The sequence below is a fragment of the Xenopus laevis genome, chromosome 4L (genome assembly GCF_017654675.1).
Source record: "Xenopus laevis strain J_2021 chromosome 4L, Xenopus_laevis_v10.1, whole genome shotgun sequence".
In the NCBI taxonomy this organism is placed as follows: domain Eukaryota; kingdom Metazoa; phylum Chordata; class Amphibia; order Anura; family Pipidae; genus Xenopus; species Xenopus laevis.
This window is the reverse complement of record NC_054377.1, coordinates 141455281-141482018: the sequence shown is the minus strand read 5'-3', so window position 1 is coordinate 141482018 and position 26738 is coordinate 141455281. Positions and strand designations below refer to the sequence as shown.

Here is a 26738-nt window from a genome sequence, read left to right as displayed (position 1 = left end):
AACAAATCTTCATTCTCACCATCACAATTTTATAGACCCATTAGCAGCTATTACAGCATTTCCAAAAAGCCTCAAAATGTGACATCTTTAGGTGTGTGCTGTGAGCAGCAGCCATATTACGGAGGTATAGCTTCCCTGAAAATCAGTAAATTGTTGTTTTTGCGCAACATTATCACTCGTTGAGGTTGGAAATGTAGGTAGCAGGTGATCGACGGATAAACAAACCATCCACAGGCTGAGCCTAAATAATATTATAACACACTAAATGGCTTTCTATAAATAATAATGAAAAATTTCCAAGCCAGATGTCAAAAATGGTCCATAGTAAATCTTGGCTTGCACTCTGTTTAATCATTTATCAGTTTCTCTCCTTAATTTGAAGGGATCCCAAACACACTCAATTCACAGCTACTTTGTAAATTCCTATCGCTTCTCAGTTCCTTCAGTTATTGGATTGTTTTTAGCCAATAAAGGCTTTTAATCAGGTAGTCCAGCAGGGTGCAGATACTGTAGACTGTAAAGCTGGCCATGCACGGGCCAATATAGTTGGCAGCTTATTGGGCAGTGTATTGGGCCCTCCAACCGCTCTTTCCCAATCAATATCTGGCTGAAAATTGTCTCTTCAGCTCTCTAACTCTGAGTTAGTCAGGGACTTTAAGGGGGGCCCACATGGGAATTGATCCTCAGCATTCAGCTCAGATTCTAAAGCAACAGTTATGACCCATGTGCCGCCCTTCAAGTCTCTGATTGGTTACTGTCTGGTAACCAATCAGTGGAAAGCAAGAGAGCTGCAAAGCAGGAAGTAGTGGTCTGGTTATTATGTTACACATCCAGTCACTCTAGTATTTATAAATTACATTTTTGGTGAACTATATTGAAAACATATTTTTATTTTGCACAGCCTTTTTACCCAGTTTTTATTTTTATACTGAACAATTCCTTTAAATTGTTACAAATTTATATAAGTGCCGGGGCTGAGTATTCTGGGCTCTTGTTTAAATAGCCTCTTGTTTAAATAAGTTTTAGAAACATTGCATCTTTTGCTGGCATCAATGCAGGAGACTCTGGACATTTTGGTAACAATCAGGAGGACTGCGGGCTGAGCTGTCAAAATCGGAACGGTCCTACGAAAAAAGGGGAAAGTTGGGAGGTATGCAGGAAGTGAAACAGTAGTCACTATGATTATAAAGTGCTCTTTATTCAATTCATTCAAAATATTTGTCCATTATAAAAACTCTAGGTTACATGTTACGATTCGATTTGCCAAATAGCCTCCTGGGAGCTACCACTGAGCACAAATAGAATGGCATATGCATAGCTCCCAACATTTTGGACAGAGGGAGAAAAAGATTTGCTGCACAACATTTTAACCACGTCCGGTGGCCACACCCTCTAATTACCATGTTCATTTTACAAAATTTGGCAGGTTATGAAAGTTTGAACTCATTTCTGTGGTTTTTTTTGTTATTACAGTTTTGCTAATAAAGGTGAATTGCCCTTTAAGCTGCAAGTCACAGTTTCCTCAAGAGACCTGCTTATCTTAAATAGTTACAATTGCTTATCTTCAATTGTTAAAAATGTATTAAAGTGCACCTGCTATGTATCTGAGCTCTCTGCCAAAAGCCAATTAAGTTAGAAACGTTGTATATTTTTCTGGCTGTTCAGTGCAGGAGATCAAAGATCAATAACAAATCCGGGACTGTCAGTTGAGCTGTCAAAAGAAAATGGGACAGTTAGTAGGTATGCATATGTGGTCATCCCTTTTTATTTTCAAGGCTCGGTGGCAGTTTCTAAACAATTACCGTAGGTCTGCAGATAAATGATTCTGCATTATTTTTTCCTCTTCAGGGTAATTTTTTTTTTTCTGCTATGGCTTCCTGATTCTAATTATCGGCAATGGAAATGTGGTGACAAATGGGTTTTCAGATATTTTTAACTGATAAACTGCAAACTCGCCCAAATTCTGACACACAAGCAAAGAACAGCTTGCGGTGAACTAGAGCCAAACTGGATGTGCCTCACGTTTGCTACAGAATCAAAAGCAATTAGATTTTCATCTGCAAGTGATAAGAAGCCACAACCTACAAAAATATGTAAATATGAACTATGTCAATTAATTAGTGTTAGTAATTAACGCTCCAGCCCCACATGCTTAATCTTCAGCATGTCATTTCCTTATTGAAAAGTTGTAAAATCTCCCTGATATTTTGGCTGATTTGTTAAAATAAAAAATACGGGGGGGGGGGGAAGTAGATTTTTAGTTTTTACAATTCTACAGGCATCTACAGTCTAAAGATGAGATTATTATTTTACAATCAAATTTCAGTTCAGTTTCAGAGTCGAACTGGGCCGGCGGGACACCAGGAAGGCTCTTGTGGGCCCCGCCAGCCCAGATCCGCACCCAGAAACTTCTTCGAACCTGACCTTCCTTTGTCAGATGGTTGCGGCAAAAACATTGCGCGCGTGCGTGCATGCGGAACACGCGCATCACGTCAGCTCAGTAAGGGAGGCCGGAGGGGGGGCCTGGGACAGCAGCCCCGGTGGGCCCTGGGCCCCCCAGTCCGACCCTGCTGGAGGTAAAGAATTCTATTGAGTTTATTTAAAAGTTAAAATGATCTTTTAAATGATCCCAGCCTCGGGAGCTCCGGTGGGGTTCAGGTCTGGGGACGGAGGGGCCCATCGGGTTTTTTCCCGGTGTCCCGTCTGGCCAGTCTGACCATGTGTACACTATATGGTGCTGGTATTACTTTTGGCTGTAAATTAATATTGTCTTCAAAATTAGTCCCTTTTTTTGAGCTCCTCTGGTTCCTGTTTCAAATGAGGGGTGGGGGTGTCCTAACGATCCCTATCAAAAGCACAGTAGAAGTGGAATAGTCAATATCACAGCCCTGCACTCAAGGAAGAAAAAAAAGGCTTCTGTTCCCTATCAGGTCAGCCTAGCTGCTGATTGGTTCCTGTCCTACAATGCAGTGTGCTCCCCTGCACAGCCTGGGAAAGAAGGCAGCAGGAAATGTAACAGTTGGGCGGGACTAGTGGGGTTTTTGCAGACATTTTCTTAAATCAGCCCAAAACACAACTTTCTAAAGAACAGTCCTTCCATATCTAAAAGAGTTTAATGCACTAGTACATTCTCATTATTTACATAATATGTCTCCTTTAAATTAACTTTGATAATCTGAGACAATTTGCAATTGGTTTTAATTTTTTATTACTTAGGATTTTTTAGTTATTTAGCTTTTTATTCAGCAGATCTCAAGTTGCTAGGGTCCAAAACCCTAGTAACCACACTTTCATTTGAATAAGAGACTGGAATATGAATAAGAGAGGAGCAAAAGGAATAATAACAGTAGAAAAAGCAATACATTTGTAGCCTTACAAAGAACTACAAGAACGCTACAAGTGCTGTAATCGGCCAGGTAATGGCATACCTTCCAACTGTCCCATTTTTTCGCGGGACAGTCCCGATTTTGACAGCTCAACCCGCAGTCCCGAATTGTTACAGAAATGTCCTGACTTTCTCTTTGATTTCCTGCACTGAACAGTCAGAAAAAGATACGAAGTTTCTAAAACTTAATTGGCTGTTGGCAGAGAGCTCAGAATACTTGGCAGTTGCGCTTAGATACTTTTGTAACAATTTAAGATAATCAGGTCTCTTGGGGAAACTGTGACTTGCAGCTTAAAGGGCAATTCACCTTCAAAACTGTAATAACTAGGGATGCACCGAATCCAGTATTTGGTTCGGGATTCTGCCTTTTTCAGCAGGATTAGGCCGAATCCTTGTGCCTGGCCGAACAAATCCGAATTTGCATATGTAAATTAGGGGCGGTAGGGAAATCATGTGACTTTTCGTCACAAAAGAAGAATGTTTTCCACTTTTTCCTTTCCTGCCCCTAATTTGCATATGCAAATTAGGATTCGGATTCCGTTCAATACTTGGCTGAATCTTTCACCAAGGATGCACGGATTCGGCCGAATCCCAAATAGTGGATTCGGTGCATCCCTAGTAATAACATATAAAAACCACAGAAATGTGTTCAAACTTTCATAACCTGCCAAATTTTGTGAAGTGAACATGTAATTAGGGGTGTGGCCTCAAAAAAGGGCGGCGTAAAAAAAATGGCGGTGCTCCGCTTCGCAAACCTTTTTGTCCCTTTTTCTATTTCCAAAATGTTGGGCGGTATGTAAGGACAATTCAGCGGTCAACTCTGCCTTCGCTTGTATGCCAGGCCATTACAGGGGGGTCAATGAAGCTAAAACAGCTCCAATCATCTGTTTATTCATTGCCCTAAATTTCAACCCTCCTAATAAACAGTCAACCCACAGACATTTTTAGCAATAAATAAAGCAGTCTTTAATTTTCACAAAATAGCCACTAATCCAAATCTACAACTTTCTCACCCACCCCACCAGATGGCCAAGATCCCATCTGCAATGTCCGTGTACTGTCTCTTTAATATAAAATGCTTGAGATCACTCACAAATGTAAGTACAGGGGGCAGTTTAAAAAAACAGCAGCATTTTTAATTATTTTAATTTGCCAATTCACCTTGGATACTGCTCTTGAGCGGATAATGCAGACATACACCCTACATATCCCTTTCCATGGTCTGCAAGCAAGGTTATGAGGTCAAAGTAAGAATTAACGGGTCATCGTGCAGTCCACTAGGGAACAATTACTTTTGGTCATGGCTAAATGGGCAATTGATTGAATACCTCTACGACAGCTCTCACATCACACCGATAACCATCCTTGCGGCGATTAAGAATTAAAGCCCCCATGATTCAGCCTTTATTACTCAAATGAACCCGAGTGTTATAGAAGTCCCGTTCTAAGCACGACGCGCAGGCTAAATTGAAATGCCACCTCATTAAACAATAATTTCTAATTTTATCTAAATGAATTTTTATGGGGAAAAAAAAAAACAGACAGCACGGGAATTTCTAGAATGAATTATTTTTTTGCAAGGGAAACAGAATGACACCAACTCCTGTGAAAAGACTGGAGCTCAACATTAAGCCTTAAATAAAACTGGCAGTTTCTGATAAAATAAATGGATATAACCTCCAGTGCAATGATTCAAAATGTTTTAAGTCCTTATCTTTATGCTCAATGTTCATTGAGAGGCAATTAATGAAGTCTCTTTTGTAATTATCCCATCATATTTTAACACTGATTGCAAAGGGAGTTTTTCACCCATTACTAACATATTACTACAGGGGTGGGAAAACCCTACAATAAACAGCGTACAGATAAAACAGATGCTGGGGTCAATCTTTTGACCTCTTGAAAAAGTATTTCAGCGTTCCTACAGAATGTCAACATGGGTGGAGGGGGATACGTGTGCCCTGCTGTGTAAGTCATTATGAAACATCTGGCCTTGCACCCAAATATTCATAAAGACACAATGGGGCACCAAGAATATATATTGACTTAGAAGACAGAAGAGCAGTCTCCTAATATTGCATGTTCAACACCATTTAGTCACTGCAGGACTCCCAAATGTTATATAATACAGAAGAGACCATTTGAATCTCTGTAAAGCCACAGAAGGCATAGACCTGTCTAGGGCCACCCACCCCATATCTACGTGGGCTTAAGGAGGCCATAGACGTAACAATTATGATCTTTCTTGAAGAAGATACTCAGTTTTAATACACACGTGTAGAGCTGAATCGTCAGCAATCGAATTCTACCTTTATCTGACGATTCAGCACTAACAATGGCCGACGTTTGGGTGCCTTCAAAGCCTCCTGAACAAAATTTTCCTTCCAGAATGATCAGTGAGCCAACCGATATCCAAGTCTTCTTCCGATATCGATCAACTCGTTTCCCACCATACACGCACTGAATATCATACGAAAATTAACTTTGTATGATATTATCTGTGCGTCTATGACCACCTTTAGCCTCCCTGCTTTACACAAATAAGGCGAGGGAAAGCAACAACCATTTTTTTTTTATCAGTAGCACAAACAGGTGGCATTCTGTTGTAGACAGAAAAACTGGTAATGCCCTTAGGTTTAACAGAATGGTTACGGGGATAACACCAAACACTTTGAACAACCAAAAATCAATCAAATCAATCTGGATGTACTTACAAATGAATCGGCCTACTTATCAAAACCTCAACTGTGATTTTGATGAGATTTTAACTAAGTATCTACGTGACTCAACCAGTCTGAAGGATGCCCAACTGGAACTGTGCAATCTAACCAATCACTTGTGGGGGGACATTTTTTACTGTTCAAGAGTAGAAATTAAATGGTGGTCAAATTCCAGCTCACGGTTGGGACTGGGGTTCCCAGAAAAGAGTGGGAATAGGATTAGGGGTAAATTGGTATAGGCATATTTGCTCTAGATTAGTTATCCCCAACAGTATCTCATGACAAAACCCTTTGGTTGTTGCTGCCCAGTGGCCTCAAAGCAGGTTTTTATTTTTGAATTTTCCTGGCTTGGAGGAAAGTTTTGGTTGCATAAAACCAGATGTACTTCCAAAGAGAGCCTCCTTTAGACTACTAGTTTACACAGGGGCTACCAAATCAATCACATCCCTTATTTGGCACCACCTAGGAACTTTTGTAATGCTTGTGTTGCTCCTCAACTCTTTTTACAATTGAATGTGGCTCACAGGTAAAAAGGGTTGGGGACCTCTGCTCTAGATCACGAAAGTCAGTGTAGACCTACTATTGGCCTCATGTTAGAATTAGAATGCTACTCGGCTACAGCCCCTGTTTCCTCCAAAAGTCCAAAAACATACTGGTAGGTTAACTGGATTTTTATACAGCTCTCCCTACTATGTATACCTGAAGAAAAACTGGATTGTAATTTCGAGTGGGGAATAGCATGAAATATGTGTATTTTGCTTACAATATAATATCCTCACATCAGTGAGAATTTAGGGGGTTATTTACTGGTCAGCTTTTACGGGCAAAAACTAACATTTTTCGAGATTTATTATAACCAGATGCTGCAAAGTGCCTGAATCTGAAAATCCGCCATCTCAGACTTACCGAGGTCATGTACAAGTCAATGGGAGATGTCCCTATCCTATTGGAAGTTATCGTGGTTTGCGTTAGGTTTAGCTCGATAATCCAATATTTTTGGGGTTTTCGGGTAAAAACCAGAAAAAATTGTATGATTCAGGGAATAAAGTCAGAAAAAAACATACAATTATTTGAGTTATTTAATTAATAAATAAGGTAAAATCGGGGATGGGAGTTTGGTCAAGCTTTTTTTATTTAAATTATATTTAAATAAAGAGATAAATTCGGATTTTAATAAATAAACCCCTGAAAAATATAATTGAGCAGATATATACAGTACACATTCTCTACAAAGTTCCCCAGATCTTGACTCTATGAACGTACCACAATCATACCACAAGCGTTCTTGTTTATACAGCAGGAAGATAAAATACACTAAAACACAGGTGCACCTTCTAAAGCAGAGCTTTGTAAATTCAGAGTTATTTATATGTTTAGAAGAAATCCTCTGGAAAAAAAAAACATACACAGATCACTTGCTCGTTTCTTTGTTGCTTCCGCCCCAGTGCACGCTTTCACTAGACAGCTCTTGTTTTGTCTTTGGCAACATCTTAAAGTAGTGGTTTCACATTCAGTAATTGTGAAACTAGTGTATTTTTTTCACCTCTTTACTTTTTGCCCCCCTTCCTATGTTCATACCAGTGCATGTATTGACAATAACTAAAGGCAGCCATGCAAGGGCCGATCCTAGAAGGTTTCTAAACAAATGGCCTGGGGAACAATTCGGCAGACACCATACAAGAGACCACACAAGGGACCATACACAGTGAAGAGGAGTATTAGGCTAGAGACAGATGAGAAGATTCGGGGAGATTTAGTTACCCGGTGACAAATCACATCTTCTTCAGGCGACTAATCTCCCGAAACTGCCTTCCCCGCCGGGTAGAATCAAAATCGCTGGTGGGATGGCACTTGGAGCAATTCGTTTTCCAAAGGTGCCCCACGAGAAAACTTCAGACGACTTCTGAACAATTGGGCAGACACCATATAAGAGATCACACAAGGGACCATACACATTGAAGAGGAGTATTAGGGCAGAGACAGACGAGAAGATTCGGGGAGATTTAGTCACCCGGCGACAAATCACCTCTTCTTCAGGCGACTAATCTCCCGAACTGCCTCCCCGCCGGCTAGATTCCAAATCGACGGCGGGATGGCACTTGGAGCGATTGCCCCATGAGGAAACTTCAGGTGACTTCGGAAAATGAATCGCTCTGAGTGCCACCCCGCCTTCGAGCCGGCAGGGAGGCAGTTTGGGGAGATCAGTCGCCCGAAGAAGAGGCAATTTGTCGCCAGGCGGCTAAATCTCCCCGAACCTCCATGTGTGTCTCTGCCCTTAGAGGCTCAATTTCCAATCATGAAATGGCAAACTGCAAAGCGATACCTACAGAAGATCCCAGGACCTAAGAGGTCACACAGGGACACATATTGAGACCTTTGAAGAAGAAATAAACACAAAATACTGTACAAAAGGTCAACAAATAATCGCATTTTCAAAGGCTGATGGATAAAAGTAGACTGATAGCACCTACAGTAATTGAGTACGTGGGTCAGCATATTAATTCATGTTTATCGCTTTAATTTATAGTCTAGTGCTTGGCCAGAACCGGCTTTCCAGATGCACATGAAAGAAGGGCAAAACCAAAAAGAACTATTTGTATGATGCCAACATAAGGAAGGTACTGTGATTGTGAGGTTTACCAGCTTACACTGAGGTCTATAGGAAAATACCACAAGGCAGATTATTACAGACTAAACATGAGCGCGGAATTACTATTAATAGAAAGCATTAGGTGTCCTCAAACGTAAAGGTAATGTCAGCAAGTATATGTTCAAACCCAGCCTACATTATCTGCAGCTATGGTACATCAGTCAAAACCAAATATGTAGATGGCACAATACAACCTTATAACAATCACCCTATAGCCACACAAGGACATTCCTGACTGGTTAAAGTCCAAATGCCACCTCGGTAACCTCAAGTATTTAAAGGGGAACTATCATGAAAATGAAAATTTTATATAAGCTTCCTCATACGGAAGTAAGAAACTTTCTAAATACAATCAGTTAAATATTCTGCATTGTTTCTGAAATAATCAAGTTTATATTCGTTATTCCTCTCTCAGTGTAAGGAGCGCTCGCCGGTGTGTCCGTTTATGGTGGCGTCCTTTCCAAGATGGCGCCCAGGGGGAACAATATGGAGTTTGGACGCCTCAATCTGGACGCCATTGTTCATTCATGACGCCAGCATCAAAACGTGCAGTGTCAACGTGCAACATCAGTGCATGATGTCATCACACACGTTTTGGCGCAAAAATTCACATATAAAAGGACGCCAGAGGATTTCAGCCATTGCCCGATTATAGGTTCAACTCTGTTGTGTTCCTGAGTGTGATTATTGTTATTTGAACTTCTGATCTTGACCTTTGCCTGTGGATTGAGGACTCTTCTTCTTGACCCCTATTGTACCACAAACTGTGTTTGTACCTACAAGCTTCCTCCTTGGTCCGCAACTGCAAACTGAGCCTTCAGCCCTGACACTCAGCATCTGTTTCTCTTCATTCAGCAGTTGGGTGTCAGATGAATGATCCAATATATCTTATAGGGGGGCTCCCTTTCCTATCAGATGAATTAGAGCTCACACAATTAACTGATTCTAGTACAAAATCTAGCAAAATAACTGCCTTTTGCACAAATCCTGCATATAGAGAGACATGATGTCTGCTGATTTTAATAGAGTGAGCTTTAATACATCTTCTAGGCAAAAGGAGCCCCCCTATAAGATATATTGGATCATTCATCTGACTGCCGACTCCTGGATGAAGACAGAATGAAGAGAAACAGATGCTGAGAGAGGAATAGTGAAGATAACCTTGATTATTTCAGAAACAGTACAGAATTTTTAATGGATTGTATTTAGATAGTTTCTTATTTCAGTATGAAAAAGTTTACATTAAGTTTACATTTTCGCGATAGTTCCGCTTTAAGCAGGTGACTTAACTGGAGGCTCCAAAGCAACAATGCCATACCGTGCTTCAAGGAGTTAATTGTGTAACTGCAGGATTTGGGAACAATTATCAGGATTAATCTGCAGACTCACATAAGAAAATGTAATTAAGGCAAAGGAAACAAGTCGGCAGTTCTAAAATATTCTAATTTATGGAACCTGAATAGAAAAGTCCACACAAAGAGTACCTATACATGAAAAAGAAATATGTAAAAGAGAGAGTACATTCAGGAATGATAGTATCTCTTTACCTTGTTTATATTATTCCTCTTTAACAGACAACAATGTTGGGAGCTGCACAAAGAATTCCCTTCAGGCGTACCATGTTCTCATCACACAGAGTTTACAAACAAAGTTGCAGAGCCGGAGGCACGGAGAGAGATAAAGTGTCTTCTCAAAGGTCGGAAGGGCTCTGGGCCTCCTGTTTCTCATGGGTTTTTTTCCGAGTTCAACTGTCCTGGTGGCATCACGCCCTCTTGTGTAAAAGTAGGTCAGCAAACGAGAAGTTGACCAAAAATCTGGAGCTCCATGACAAAAGAAGAACAATAAAAAAGAAGATCGAATAGAGAAACTATTGAATGTAGTTACAAGACTTGGTTTGTGGGTAGATATACTGGGGGTGGTGGGTTTTCACTACATTGCCACAGTGTCTACAAGCCCCTATTTGTAAAACTAGAAAAAAGTGGAATTCATTTGCACCTTTGATCAATCAAAAAGTAGATCCTGAGAGAGAGAGAGAGAGAGAGCAATTGTTTAGGTCCAAACTGCACTGAATTCACCATTTATCCAGCTTCGGGTTTTGAATTTGAGCTTTCTCCAGCATTTTACCGGCTAGGTCATGATAAAAACAGCCAGGTTGCAACGTTGCTTACGGGATGGCTCATTTATCAAAGGTAAAATTTTGAATTCATGTGAATTTTTTTTAAATTCAAATATACTCACAATTTGACTGGGAGGTTAAGAAAAAATTAGAATGGCTTATATTCCAACCCAAAAATTCAAATCATATTCGATTTGTACAAATCGAGGTTTTCTCCGGAAAAAAGAACTTGAATGTCAGGAAGGCTTTTAACATGTCCAAAATGCTCAACAGACCCCTGCCATTCACTTGTATATAATCTCGGCAGGTTTTAGGTGGTGTATATTCGAATTAGGACTGTTTCCATGGTCGAGCTGCGATAAATCTCGAATTTGAATAGGGGGATTAAAATTTGAATGTGTGAATTTTGACACTCAAAAATTCAAATTCAAATTAGAATTTACTATTCGACCCTTGATAAATCTGCCCCTTAATGTTATCCCTCTATTGAAATATGCTGGATCTACAAAGGGAGGTTATGTTACAAGTATTCTCTTACCATGGGGTACAGAAAATATTCAGGAAGTGCTTGCGGCTACAGCAAATTAAGAATCTTGGCCTTGATGGCAGCACCCTGCAAAAAGTTCTTCCTGGTAACTTGAACTAAAATTACATTCATTTTTTTTATGAAAAATTTAAAATTCCTATAAATTCCTTTCATGTATTCTGGGGGATGACTGAATTTCTAATGAATGTATTGTAAATGAGTGCAGCTAGTAGTAAAAGTAGGGTTGCTACCTTGCAACTCAAATTCAGACAGTGATGTTCCTGGGCGGAGTAATGATGCCAGTGGGTGGGACACCGGGGAGTTGGGCAGCAGTTCTGTCCAGGTTTCAGAAAGTTAAAATCCAGACAAGCCTATGTGAAATTTGGACAGGTGGAAACCCTAAATAAAGTCTAATTTCAATTAGGGATGCTCTGAATCCAGGATTCAGTTCGGTATTGGGCCAGGATTCTGCCATTTTCAGCAGGATTCGGATTCTGTTGAATCCTTGTGCCTGGCCGAACAGAATCAGAATCCTTAAAATCATGTGACTTTTCATCACAATACAAGGAAGTAAAAAAACTAGTTCCCACACCTCACTGATTTGCATATGCAAATTAGGGTTTGGATTCGGTTTGGTATTCGCCCGAATCTTTCACAAAGGATTCGGCGGTTCGGCCAAATCCAAGAAAGTCGATTTGGTGCATCCCTAATTTCAATATGCTTATTCCATTCCGGTTTTGAACCTCTACAGAACAAAATCCAGTCAATGTCCCCTTCAATATTCAGATTCTGTTCAATATTTTACCAGATCTTTTGTGGAATATTCAATATTCTGAAAAATCCCAAAATTATGGATTTGGCGCATCCCTAAATAAATTATACTTGAATTTCCCTGTAATTGTTTGTCTACTTCAAAACAATTTGTATTTTTTTTTATTTTATTTTTATTTTAGGTTTAGGAAAAATATACGTAATGTAGCTCAGATTCAATTGCAGTTCAATCCATGCACGGGGAACTGTATTTCTTTAACCGTTTTATTGTTTTCAATAGAGAACTGTATTTCTTGATATTCATGTAACTTCCTTTATGACAAGAAAGAAAAATAAACATAGAATTAAAAAAGCAACAAACTTGTTCTGCTTTATGGTCGGGATTCTATATACTAAGACTCATTGCAAGTGTATTACAATACAATGGAAAGCACAATAACCCCGTATATGGAATAATCTGTATAGATTATCTACGTAACTATTATAACTACATTATCGCCTGGGGTGGTTTTCTTTAGTTGAGCCATAAATTAGGTCCAACTTAAGCAGAACAAAAATGTTGGTGTACATAAATATTCCGAACCTAAATGTGACTGAAGTATATAATTTTTATAAACTGTATTTAAAAAAATTAAACTTATATAAATGTTTTTATGTTGCAACAGTGAGTTTTCAATTTAAATTTTCAAATGAAAATAAATGTAAATTAAACATTGCAGAAAATGTTTAAATATTAAATAAATGCACTGAACTCAAATACATAAATTTTTTTATAAAATGGGGGATGATTCAACACTTGGCAGATTCAAAGTCAAAGTGTTAAAGACTGTGGTCTAGAAAAGTTCATCATGAGGGTTTGGAGTCTTCTTCTCGTAAAAGAGAAGGTATTTCAAAAGAAATCATGAAGTCAGTTCTTTTCTTGTTTCGGTGTCCAGACTTCAGCATTTTATGGCGAGCGTGGAACTCCCAGAAAACAAATGTTCTGGGGTGGCCCTGTGAGATAATTGTATGTAATAATATGTAGGAGACGAAACCTCAGTTTCTGGCTTGTGCTTTTTAGTCTGCCTGGGATGAGTCATATGTCAACATCTGCTTGTCTACTATTGCACAGCGTTCAACACATCTCAGCTACTTAGTCACTGGTGGTCTGATGCGGCTCTCCGTTTAAGAGGGGAAGAGAGATGACAAAATTGTGGAATAGCTGAAATGTAGCCACAGATCTGACTACTACATGCTGCCGTGGAGGAGATGGAATGTGAGAAGGAGCAGCCTCAGCAAGCCATTTCTCCACGGTCTGAAGAACAAATGCTCCCCACATTCCTGCTCTGTTGTTAATCAGAGTTACAATGGCTGGAAAACTCCAAGGCATCCCTTCAGTGTCGTTTCAACCACACACACACATATTGCTGTGATCAGATAATACTTTGCCCCTCAAGTGGAAATAAAATTTGTTTATTCAGGCAAAGAGAATCATAAGGAAAACGAAAAACATTTTTGAACATTGGTCTAAAGAAAATATGAATTCAAAAAGTAACGTTCTTATAATCCTCTTGTTTTCACTTCTTTCCTGGTTTCAAAAATGGTGTTAATGACAACTTTGAATAAGCTTTCATTCTTCTTTATAGAGCTCTAGTAGCCATGTTAGGGGAATGGGTGGCATCTTTGGGTCAAAGTTGTAGAGTTATGATTACAGAGCACTGAGCTTGCCATAACTCACTGACATTAAAGAAGAATTAAAGCCTAAAAATTAATATGGCTAAAGATGCCATACTTTATTTACTGAACTTGATGCACCATTCTAAAGTTTCAGCTTGTCAATAGCAGCAATGATCCAGGACTTCAAACTTGTCACAGGGGGTCACCATCTTGGAAAGTGTCTGTGACACTCACATGCTCAGTGGGCTCTGATTGGCTGTTGAGAAGCTAAGCTTAGGGCTCGTCACTAATTATCCAGCAGAAAATGAGGTTGGTCTGTAATATAAGCTGATGCTACAGGGCTGATTATTAGATTCTGATGCTAATTGCACTGGTTTCTGTGCTGCCATGTAGTAATTATCTGTATTAATTACTAATCAGCCTTATATTGTGACATTTCTATTCTATGTGTACTGTATATTGTGAGTGGGTCCCTAAGCTCAGTAAGTGACAGCAGCACAGAGCATGTGCAGTGAATCAGCAGAAAAGAAGATGGGGAGCTACTGGGGCATCTTTGGAGACACAGATCTTTACTGCTAAAGGGCTGTGGTTGCCTTGGGCTGGTACAGAAGCACAAAACATAATGTACTACATTTCTAGCTACTTCTTTAGTTTAGCTTTAGTTCTCCTTTGAACTATCCCCCCCCCGGGTTGTTAAGTTATTGCAGCACAAGTGATGAAAAGGAAGTTTATAGCAAACCATATGGAAATCGATTGTACTTTAAGATGGGTATACATTTGGCAAGATGAACAAATGAGCTGAGCTTTGGTTATTTGGCTGCCTTGACTGCAGTGGAATGACATTCTGATGTATTGGGTGGAAGTGCACAACTCTGTGCAGCCGCAGCTCTAAAGCCATATGTGAAAACGTTTCAAGAGGTAAGGACTTTTTTTTTTTAAATAAACTGTCTAAAATCTTTTTTACTTGCCGCAACCTGCACCCTGAAAAGTCATCAAAGAAGCTGAAAGCATTTTCTACATGTTTAATTTAAAAGCTGCATTTTCTACTGCAAAGTTTTTAAATTTTGGGAATATTAGTGGCTCCTCTTGCTCATCTGCCAAATCATCAAGCACCTGACAATACGGCGTACCCGGAAAAAAAACATTTAGAGTACCAATCACCTGTGTCAATAGAGCAAGTTTTAAAGGAGAATTAGGCAGGTCATCAGTAGATTAGGATTGTTGATTCCCCGGTAATAGAAAAGCACTTGAAATACAATAAAGGTGTTATTATGTGTTTATTTTATGAAAGGAATCATATAGTGTAAAAATAAAAACTAGGTAAATATAATAGGCTGTGCAAAATAAAAAATGTATCTAATATAGTTAGTTAGCCAAAAATGTAATGTATCTATAAAGGCTGGAGTGACTGGATGTGTAACAGAACAGAACACTACTTCCTGCTTTTCAGCTCTCTTGGTTTCCACTGATTGGTTACCAGGCAGTAATCAGAGACTTGAGGGGGGGGGCAAATGGGTCATAACTGTTGCTTTTGAATCTGAGCTGAATGCTGAGGATCAATTGCAAACTCACTGAACAGTTATGGCCCCCATTTAAGTCATTTGAGAGCTGAAAAGCAGGAAGTAGTGTTCTGTTCTGTTCTGTTAGACATCCAGTCACTCCAGCCTTTATACATTAAATTTTTGGCTAACTAACTATATCAGAAACATTTTTTATTTTGCACAGTCTATCTATTTACCCAGTTTTAATTTTACACTGAACTGTTCCTTTAAGTAGATGTATATTTTACTTGCAGTGTGTAAAAGCTAATTAAAGCCCACCAGTGTATTGAACTAGAAATTCTGTATCTTGTGCATAATGCATAAAATCATATTTAGTAATTATGGAAAACTATGCTACTAAATTAGCAAAGTGCCAACAAGTAAAATGGAAAAAATACCCCATGCACACATGGCCACACCCCAATCATGTCAAGACCACACCCTCTACTCACCCAACCCCACCCACATCTAAAAAGGCCAGCCCCATCTACAACATGCAAATCACTCTTTTCCATCTCGAGTTCCACTTTCTGCCACAACCCCCTGACTGCAGTTCCCAACGTCCCCATCCCGTGATGGCGGCGGAAACAGCCTGACTTAAAATGAGCCCTCTGACAATGAACTACCAGTGCTTCCAAAGTTTTCTTGCATCTCCTCAATGGTTTTTGAGTCAGTATGGTGATGAGATATTCTACTGAAGTCAGGCTGGAAAGAGTCAGAGTCAACCCATACAGCCTGTCTGGCTTTCAAATCCTTTAGATGCCTCCAGTCACTTTTATTGAGTCGCTCATCTCTGCGCAGGATGTACACCCATATCAATATGAAACAATTACCCATAAACACTTACAGATGGTAAATCTGAGAATATATTTTATTAAAATGTGTAGCATGCAAGCTTCACGATAGAGCTCCTGTAAGCATGCCAAGAATGCACCCAACTCAAAGCCATCGGCCTAATGCCATCGACACCAGGGAGAGGGGACACAAAGATATAGAGATGAAGAGAAGTAGGGACAATTTTGGAGTCATGGACCGTAAATACGTCATTCTTGCCTGATTCTGTTATTCTAGCAGCCTTAAGGCTTATTGGACTGTGTGTGAGGCCATCCGACTGGCTTCCCCGATTGATATCTGGCCGAAAGTCGAGCGGACAGGTTAAAAAATACCATTGGATTGTGGCGCATCTGTTAGTTTATGCGGTCCCGCAATCCGACCACCTGTATCGGATCCATTATGATCCGATCATTGGGCCCTAGGGCCCACAATTAGATCAGCCCGATATCGCCCACTTCAATGTGGGCATATCGGGGAGAGATCCGCTCGTTTGGCGACATCACAAAACGAGCGGATCTCTATGTATATGGCCACCTTTATTCTGAGCCACGGTACCAATGATTCAAGGCACCTTGGAAAATGCAAAGAGCTTCTGGAAATGGAAGCACCCACTTCTTCTATTTTGGGCTTTTTTTTTTAAATACTTTGGAAAGTCCAAAGAGGTTAAACGTCTAATCGTCGAACACAAAGCTGGATGTATAATTGCACTGCAGGCGACGAGGGACTGAATTATTAGAACTTTTTTTTTTTTTTTTTTTAACAAGAGGAAGTTTATTTGTCATTTTCATGGAAAGTCTGAAAGTCCGTATTTATTTTGAATTCCCACTGATATTAATTCTACTTCTCCTGGCAAATATCTTTGGACTGCCTCGAGCAAAAAATTTGTCTGGAAAAAATTGCAGGAAAGGGCGTGCTCTTGGAAGAGTTTCCATCTCACTAATACAAGCCTTACACATCCCCGGAGCTGGCAAACGAAGCAGGCAGGACACAAAATAAAGTTCTGATGAAAATAAAAATAAATAAAACAAAGGGAGTTGCCCTTTTTTGCTCTCAGCAGCATTTACTAACACCAAAAATGGGGGGGAAGCTAGAGCCAAGCCAAATTGCCTATTGTTCTTAAAGCAATACACACCATTCTGTCTCCGTGTAACTAGAGATTTAATGGGCACAAAAGAATTGGAATTCAGATGCATAGATTTTATCAGAAGAAAGGGAGAAAGACACATTGAGATGTCTTGAGCCACCCAAAATGTATCTCTTCTTCATAAACATGAATAGAATTCAAATTACAATGGAAAAATACTGACTTTCCAATGCAGGTCAGAGTGTTGTGTTTATTAATACTTGGATGTCCATTTATCAAAAGGTCGAATTTTCGAATTCATGTGAATAGTTTTTAATTTGATTATACTCACAATTTGTCTAAATATGTTTAATACATAAATGAATGGTTCTGACCGAAAATTCGAATCGTATTCGATTCATATTCAATACATATTTAATTCGTACGGATGAAGTTTTTTTCCCAAAAAATAACTCAAATGTTAGGAAGGCTATTAACATCTCCAAATGGCTCAACAGACCTCTGTCATTGACTTGTACATAAACTCGGCAAGTTTTAGGTTGGCGAATATTCAAATTAGGACTGTTTCCATGGTCGAGGGGTGATAAAGCTCACATTCCAATTTACATTCGAATAGGGGGATTAAAATTCAAATGTGTGAATTTTGAAATTTGAAAATTCAAATTTAATATTCGACCCTTAAAGGGCACCTATCACAGCCAAAATCAAACACATATTTACAATCTGACAAGTACAAGCTAAACACTTTCAATCAAACTACATATATAGTTTTTTGAAAAAACTGCAGGTTTTAAAAAAATCCCTTACTTTGTCAAATGGGTTCTTCCACTGAGGGAGGCCATACTGTGACTATAACAGAGACTCTAATATGCAAATTTCAGGAGCATGCTCAGATTGTAACACTTCTTTGAGTATTCTACCCAGAATGCCTTGTTTAAGTAAACTCCTCCACTAGAAGTATCAGGAGATTTCCCTATCTTGTCCCCTGCTGGTAAAGTCATTATGCAAATGAAGGGCACACAGTAACTTCCAGCAGGTGGCAGCACTACTGAACAGCAGCTAACACACAGGTTTGGCTGATTTGAAAATAGCTTAGAAGGGTTGATAAGCAAGCAAGGAATTTCAACTGAGCATGTGCGAGATTTCAGAGCTACAGTTGGCTGGGAAGATATAGGTAGGAGGAGCCAGTGAAATCCAAGATGGCTGCCTCAGCTAAAACTGACGGGAGATAGGGGAGATCTTGCAGAAGGAATAGTGAGCTGATCATTTACATTATACAAACAATTCTAACGGTTTTAAAAATCGGATTTCTTGAACTTTCACATAGTGTATTTACTTAGTAAATGATTTTGGTCATGATTGGTGCCCTTTAATGTATTAATTAATTAATAATACATTTTCTAACATTGTTCCTAAATTGGGACTGTACAGTTACCAAGTAATTCGTTTTTGATCAGTCTGGGAAATGGAAACCAATAGCTGATGGGTTGCTATGGGCGTAATGCCATTCTATGTTAGTAAATTGACCCCAATTCTCTTTAGGTTATGGAGATATAAGGATGAGATGGGAAGCAGTGGGTTTTGCCCTTGAATACTCAGCACAGATGGAAGGGGGACAGTTAAAATTGGAATTTAGGCGCTGTACAAAACGGGCAATAATTTGGAAACATCCAACGACAAAGCTGAAAAAAGGGAGTGAGAAGTATTTGGAACTGATGAATAATCTGGAGATAGTAATTTGGGCTCAGCCTTACTTTTAATTAGACATCAAGCTAGCAATTTTCTGTTTTTAACCTCATCAGTCCATTCACACCTTACAACACCAATACAGCAGTGGGGGAACAAGGGTGCTGACCAGGGGTAGGCATAAGAAGAGGTAGGTGCTTAGCGTCCCCACTTTTGCTGCACCCTAGGCACTTGCATCTTCTGCCTATACCTAATTCCAGCCCTGAGCCCCAGACTCCCCAATCCTACGCTGGACCCTGCCCTGTTGTCTAGTTGGATCCTGACTTTATACAGCACTGTCCTGCCATAAAACAAACTAAAAAAAATACCTGCTTTTGGCAGAACAAATTAGAAATAATCACCGGAATGCCAGAAAATACAAACACAAGTACAAAAAAACAAACTACAACTTTTCCCAACTGAAAATAATGTTACCTAACACCGGCCATTTCTCACAGGTGTAACATAACACTATCCAATCTAATAACAGTCTATTTAAACCCGATTAAGGGTAAGCGTTTACTATGTACTTCTTTGTAACTATTAATTATGTACCTATAATCTCCTGCCTTAACCAGGTAACAATAGTATGGGAATGGCTTCTCTTATCCCACTAAACTGAAAACTAGTTTTGGAGTCCTAGAAAAAAAAATGCAAATTACAGGGAAAAAACAGGGAAATATCTTGATTTTTACAGTCAGGGCCAAACAATCAGACAATAGTTATTTGTAAACACGTTCAATGGAAGTCTATGGGGGGGGGTCTTAATTTTTGGGCTACATAAAAAAAAGTGTCTCTTAAATCACCCAAAAGTGCTCCGCGTGCTACTATACTCACTTTAGAGGATATGCTGAAAATGCACAGGAATAAAGATTTTAAAAGGTATTCGCAATAATGAGTACAGGTATCTGACCTGTTATCCAGAATGCTAGGGACCTGGAGGTTTCTGGATAATGGGTCTTTCTGTAATTTGGATCTCCATACTTTAATCAGTGATCCCCAACCAGTAGCTCATGAGCAACATGTTGCTCTCCATCCCCTTGGATGTTGCTCTCAGTGGCCTCAAACCAGGTGATTATTTTTGATTTCCAGGCTTGGAGACAAGTTTTAATTGCATAAAAACTAAGTATAGTGCCAAGCAAAGCCTCCGGTATGCTGCCACTCCACATAGGGGATACCAAATAGCCAATCACAGCCCTTATTTGGCACCCCCAGGGATTTTTTCATGCTTGTGTTGCTCCCCAACTCTTTTTACATTTGAATGTAGCTCATGGGTAAAAAAGGTTGGGGAACCCCTGCTTTAAGTCTACTAGAAAACCATGTAAACATTAAATAAACCCAATAGGCTGGTTTTGCTTCCAATAAGGATTAACTATATCTTAGTTGGCATCAAGTACAAGATACTGTTTTATTTTCTGGAAGCACCGAATCCAGGATTCGGTTCGGGATTCGGCCTTTTTCATCGGGATTCAGATTCGGCCAAATCCTTCTGCATGGCCGAACCGAATCCGAATCTAGGGAGGGCCAGGGACGGAAATTGCATGACTTTTTGTCACAAAACAAGGAGGTAAAAAATTATTTCCCCTTCCCGACCCTAATTTGCATATGCAAATTAGGATTTGGATTCGGTTCGGTATTCGGCCGAATCTTTCACAAAGGAATAGTGGATTCTGCGCATCCCTAGTTTTATTATTACAGAGAGAAAGGAAATCATTTTTTAAAAACATTGGATTATTTCATTATAATGGAGTCTATGGGAGTCTGTCAGTGATTTCCGGTTAACGGATTCCATACTTGTACTTCTGCTTATGCATCTATACCAGTCCCCAGTTTGGAGAAAGGGAAATGTTGGGAGCAATGTGCAGCAAGAAAACTAAAGTGCAGTCAAACTGTCAAAGGATCTGAGGAATCTCAGCAACAATATGGGACACGAGGAATAAAATGATTGTTTTGATGTGAAATGGAAATGTCAGCCTTGCTGTGCAAATATCAGCGGTGATCAAAGGAGTCGTCTTGACAAGTGTATTAGCCAAATTTCCCTTGAAGTGGTGGCGTTTAAAGAAACCTCTTTCAGCTGGAAGGTAAATCAAAAATAACAACAATGCACCGTCGTGCAGGGCAGATCGGGAGATAAAGATCTGAATGAGGTCCGGCTGCAATTTCTGCTTTGACTTGCTGTCATAGTCATATCAGACTACAATGGCTGCATAGAAGCCACAATCGCTTGCGTCCCAACAGACTTCACTCGCAAGTATTTTGTCATTTACTTAATCTTCTGCAGGAACGTGACCCAGGCCGATAAGATAATTGATGCCATTATTTGGTACAAATCTGTCACCGGCCATATGTAGTCAAGGTCACCGGACAAATAAAAAAAAAAAAAAACAAGGTGATCCGGGAACGGCTGATTTGCAGTGACAGAACTATGATTTCTCACATTTAATGAGGAATTCGTACAAAATCTATATAAATTGATAGACATGTATAATGTGTTTCAGATCTACTTTTCTGAAAACTAGGGATGCGCCGAATCAAGGATTCGGTTCGGGATTCTGCCTTTTTCAGCAGGATTCAGATTCGGACGAATCCTTCTGCCTGGTCGAACCAAATACAAATCGGTTTGGCCAGGCAGAAGGATTCGGGAAGGGAGGGAAATCACGTGACTTTTTGTCACAAAACAAGGAAGTAAAAAATGTTTCCCCACCCCTAATATGCATATATTCAGTATCAGGGCTGTTTGAAAGTAAAAATGACTTTAAAGGGATACTGTCATGGTGAAACATGTTTTTTTCAGCAAAAATGCCGCTCCTGGTAATTGAGAGCCGAATGAGCCCTGCGGAATGAGGGAAGGATTTTCAGGTGCGGGTTGGTGGGTCTCATCTAAATTTCTTATCTTATGTAATATTGTCTATATTTTACTCCTTTTAAAGTTTTAAAACTGCCACCCACTTTCGATGACATCACTTTCGGTTTGCAGCACCATCACTTCCTGTTTGGTGGTGGTCGGCGGGTTGCGGATAAGGCAGTTGCGGGTCTGGGTCGGGTAGCGGATCAAAGTGGTAAATATGTGGGTTGCAGTTTCGCGGGTTCGGGTCTCAGAAATTGGTTCCGCATCAGGACCTTAAATACTAACGAAAACTCACACATCCTACGATATCTACAAACAGTCAAATATATTTTTGCCTCTTAAATATGAAAAAGCACATCTTTAGGGCTATTGTGCCAGAAGGTTTCCAACTGCAAGCTGATGTGGAAGCCAAGGCTTTTCAAACTGTGATGAAGATTTGAAACACAAAATTCTGACAGTTGTTTTCTCTGTGCCATTAATCTAATATAAATTGTCCTCTGAGGCCAAAAGTAAGGCTGCAGCTCTTTATCGAGGGAGGGAAGAAAGAACTATTTCCATGCTGTTGTTTCCATCAGTTGTGCCTCGGCACCAGATGTTGGCTGTTAAATTCTGCAGCCGGCACAGTTCATGACTTCTCTAACACGGCTGTTTGCCACATCTGTAGCTGATGAAAGGGAGTGCAGAAGTGTGGCAGACGGGGGAAAGAAAGTGTGAGCGAGAGACACACAGACAAAGCTGGAGCCAAATGAATTGTCTTCAGCGCACGGCTATAAATAGGCGCTCACACACTTTTAAGCAGTCTCTGCACTCCAGCCTGAAAGCCACTTCTGCTCTGGATAAAACACAAGAGTTTCCAGGAAGCAATAAAGCAACTAGCAGCCTCCCCGGTGTTGCAGAACTACTACTCCCATCACCCCTGATGGTTGGTGAGATGGTGAGAGTTGTCGTTTGAAAGGATATGGAAGTTTATAGTGTACCAGAATGTTCCAAACAAAAGTTTTTTTGTTTTTAAAACGCTCATAAAATGTGTATGGTAAGCAGGCCATTTAAACTACAGTCTTCCATAAAGATGTGCCATTTTAATTGACATTCAAGGGGTGGTTCACCTTTAAGTTAACTTTTAGTATGTCATAGAATGGCCAATTCTAAGCAACGTTTCAATTTGTCGTCATTATTTCTTTTTTTATAGTATTTGCATGATTTGTGACTCGTTTCACCTTTCAAATAGGGGTCACTGACCCCATCTAAAAACAAATGCTCTGTAAGGCTACAAATGTATTGTTATTGCTACGTTTTACTACTCATCTTTATATTCTGTATAGGCCTCTGCTATTCATATTACAGTCTCTTATTCAAATCAATGCATGGTTACTAGGGTAATAAAAGCTGAATAAAAAGCTAAATAACTCAAAAAACAGAAATAATAAATAATGAAAACCAATTGCAAATTGTCTCAGAACATCACTCTCTGCATCATACTAAAAGTTAACTCAAGGATGAACAACCCCTTTAAGAAATAACGCTGCTGGCTCTGGGATGCACCATAGCAATCTTATGCCATAGTATGAAATTAAATAGGGAGGATGTATTTGCCCTTTAATATTACCCATTGTGATATATTGTGTGCAAACATTTTACTGGGGCAAACAGTATACAGAATATGCTGCAAAGGGACACTTAAGATAGCAATAGACTTAACAATTACGATCTTTCCTAGAAAAGATGTTTCCATGAAAGATCGTTTGTTTCAATACACACTAGTAGAGCTGAATCGTCATATATACATATAGAAACAATAGGATTCTGCCTGTATCTGTGGGTGCCTTCAAAGGCGCCAAATCAATTTTTTTCGGCCTGCCCGATCGAAACCCAACCGATATCGGTCAGTTCATCTCCCACCGTACATGCACCGAATATCGTACAAAAATTAGTTTTATTCAATATCGGTGCATCTATGGCCACAGCTTTCGCAGATACCACACCATCATCAACATTTCGGTAAGGCACGCTCTCCCTATCTCCCAAAACACTGATGCAATGGGTGGTAAATTCAACTGTCAAATGCTTCTCAACTGTGTTCATGCTTTGCTGCTTTTCAAAAAATTCTGCAACGGTTATTCAGAATGCTCTGGACCTGGGGTTTTCTGAATAAGGGTTCTTTCTAGGGATGCACCGAATCCACTATTTTGGATTTGGCCAACCCCAGAATCCTTTGCGAAAGATGTGGCCGATACCAAACCGAAACTTAATTGTTTACTTCCTTGTTTTGTGACAAAAAGTCACGCGATTTCCCTTCCCGCCCCTAATCGGATTCGGATTCGGTTTGGCCGGGCAGAAGGATTTGGCTGAATCGAATCCTGCTGAAAAAGCCTGAATCCCGAACATAATCCAAGATTCGGTGCATCCCTAGTTCTTTCCATAATTTGGATCTCCATACCTTAAGTCTACTAAAAAAACAATTTAAACATTAATTAAACCCAACAGAATTGTTTTGCCTTCAATAAAGATTAATTATATCTTAGTTGGGATCAAGTACAAGCTACTGTTGCAACATACGGTATCCCCAGTAGTGGAACTACTGTGGGTGTAAAGGGTGCAACTGCACCAGGGTCCGCAACCCCTCAGGCCCACCGGCGATTTGCCACCACAATGTCTGCTTCCAGAGAGGGATGGGGGGCCTGGCTGTATGTCCTGCACCCAGGCCCCACACCGGGTAGTTACATTACTGGTATCCCAAACCCAGAACACACACCAAGGTCCACTCTTCTGCCTATAACAACCACCTTTCGCTTTGGGAGGAGCCCTCCGCTACTCGGATGCCGCCATGGTACAGGCTGATACATTAGATAGCTTTGAGAATAGGTTGGATGGTGTTTAGTAAGTGAAAGAACACAGGGTTATGGGAGATAGCTCATAGTACAAATTGATCCAGGGACTAGTCCCATTGCCATTTTGGAGTCAGGAAGGAATTTTTTCCCTCTGAGGCAAATTGGAGAGGCTTCAAATGGGTTTTTGCCTTCCTCTGGATCAACTGGCAGTTAGGCAGGTTAAGTATAGACTTAAGGTTGAACTTGATGGACGTGTGTCTTTTTTTCAAGCTAACTTACTTACTATGTTACTATGTAACTGGGACCAAGTCCAGATTAATCAGGGCATTGGAGAAAGGCAATAGCTTGTGTGTGTGTGCGTGTGTAGACGGCACAACAGTAACAGATTTACATATGCAAAACTGTGAAGCAACAGGCACCCCCCAACTGACCCACAGCTTGTAGTGGCTGCTCAGCAATTCCCAGTTTGGGCTGTGTAAGCGAGTGGGCGTCGCGTGAGTACCATCTGGGTGCCACTTTATTAAAATCTGGCAACCTTCCTGTTACAGGCAAGCTGGCAAAGAGAAAGGAATAAATTGCATCATTTAGTTAACATCCACTCGCTCTGCGGCTGTTAAAAAGCCATGACTGAATAATAATTTGGTTATTGCTTTTGCCAGATGGAGAAGCCGGAGAACTCTCTTTCCAATGCTCCCTTCAAAACAACGAGGGGAAAAAAAAGCCAATTTGAAATATTTCCATCTCATAGCAAATGACTAAATTTAGAGCTTTTAACAAGCACCCGGGGAAAGGCATTCGGGTGCTTGTCCTCGCTATATAAACTCTCATGAAAAACGAGGAGAGCGGCAGTTAATGACTGCCGTGCCATAATGACTCTATGAAGCTTCTTGGCTTTAAATTTAGCTTGAAATGCACGGACGTCCCAACGGGTGTTTGCACTTTTTTTTTCTCTCCAAGTTGTGTTTGTGCATTGGTCTGTGACCAAATCTACACATTGTATTTGCGGGCCCATGTGGAATCTGTGTTTAAGCCGCAATGCCAAAAGTACTTTTTTCTAATTTTATTTTGGATATGTCTTTTATTAGGGATTAAAATGCTGCTAAATAATATGTATATATTCTAGTCGTGTCACAGGAAAGCCTGACATCATCAGTTTGGTTAAGCAGAGGCTCTCGCTCATATTTGGGGAGTCTAGGTATTTAATAAACACACAAAGTCTAAAAAGAACGAAATCTGGTTATAGGTTTGTGCAGGGATGTCAAGTCTGCAACCTGCCAGATGTATTTAAAGGGGAAGTAAAGACTAAGATAGAATAAAGCTAGAAATGCTGTATTTTGTATGCTAAACATAAATTTACTGCACCACAAGCCTAATCAAACAAATGATTTATGCTTTCAAAATTGGCCACAGGGGGGTCACCATCTTGTAACTTTGTTAAACACCTTTGCAAGACCAAGACTGTGGACATGCTCAGTGTGGTCTGGGCTTCAGTTGGGAGGTTAAGCTTAGGGATCGTCATAAATTAGAGCAAATACAGCAAAACTGATTAATAATCAGAATATACAGATTGCACTGGGTCCTGTGTTGTCATGTAATCTAATGTGGAGTTTATAGTTTTTGTATTGTTTAATACAAACTTTCTCCAACTCTAAATAATCCTCCAAATAGAATCCCAGTGTATCTGTTTAAATCTGGTCCCTGCAGCTGGAGTTGGAAACAGTAAAGGGGATGTAAAGACAAAATCCAATACAAATCTCTACACAGTCTCCGACTGCTCTACAGGGAAACAAACAAAGCTGCTTGCGTTCTGCATGGCTGGGAAGTAAGGCGGGGGCTCCCCCTGCTGTTCATAAGTATCATTGTTTCCCTGGGACCGTCTGACAATTCCTATCCACAGCAGTAAATGAAGGGAGAATTTCACTGCATACAGTCAGGATAATTATAAAAACGGTACACATATTTTTTACTAAAGTATATTGGAGATAGGTTTCTTTTTCATTAAGAAAGTAAAAATTGGATTTTATTTTTTTGCCTTTACATGCCCTTTAACTACA

At 39.9% G+C, this 26738-nt stretch overlaps 1 protein-coding gene across 13 annotated transcripts in view; it reads right to left on the bottom strand.

The window, feature by feature from the left end:
- The window catches only part of foxp1.L (forkhead box P1 L homeolog), a 612880-nt gene that overhangs the window by 553290 nt on the left and 32852 nt on the right, over window positions 1–26738 (bottom strand). Inside the window, exon 1 of one of the 13 annotated variants that reach the window (XM_018259174.2) lies at window positions 10303–10561. The exons of the other annotated variants lie outside the window; for them this stretch is intronic. The gene's annotated coding sequence lies outside the window, so the exon portion shown is untranslated. Of the gene's footprint in view, window positions 1–10302; window positions 10562–26738 lie in introns of those variants that run through there. 13 annotated transcript variants of the gene reach the window in all.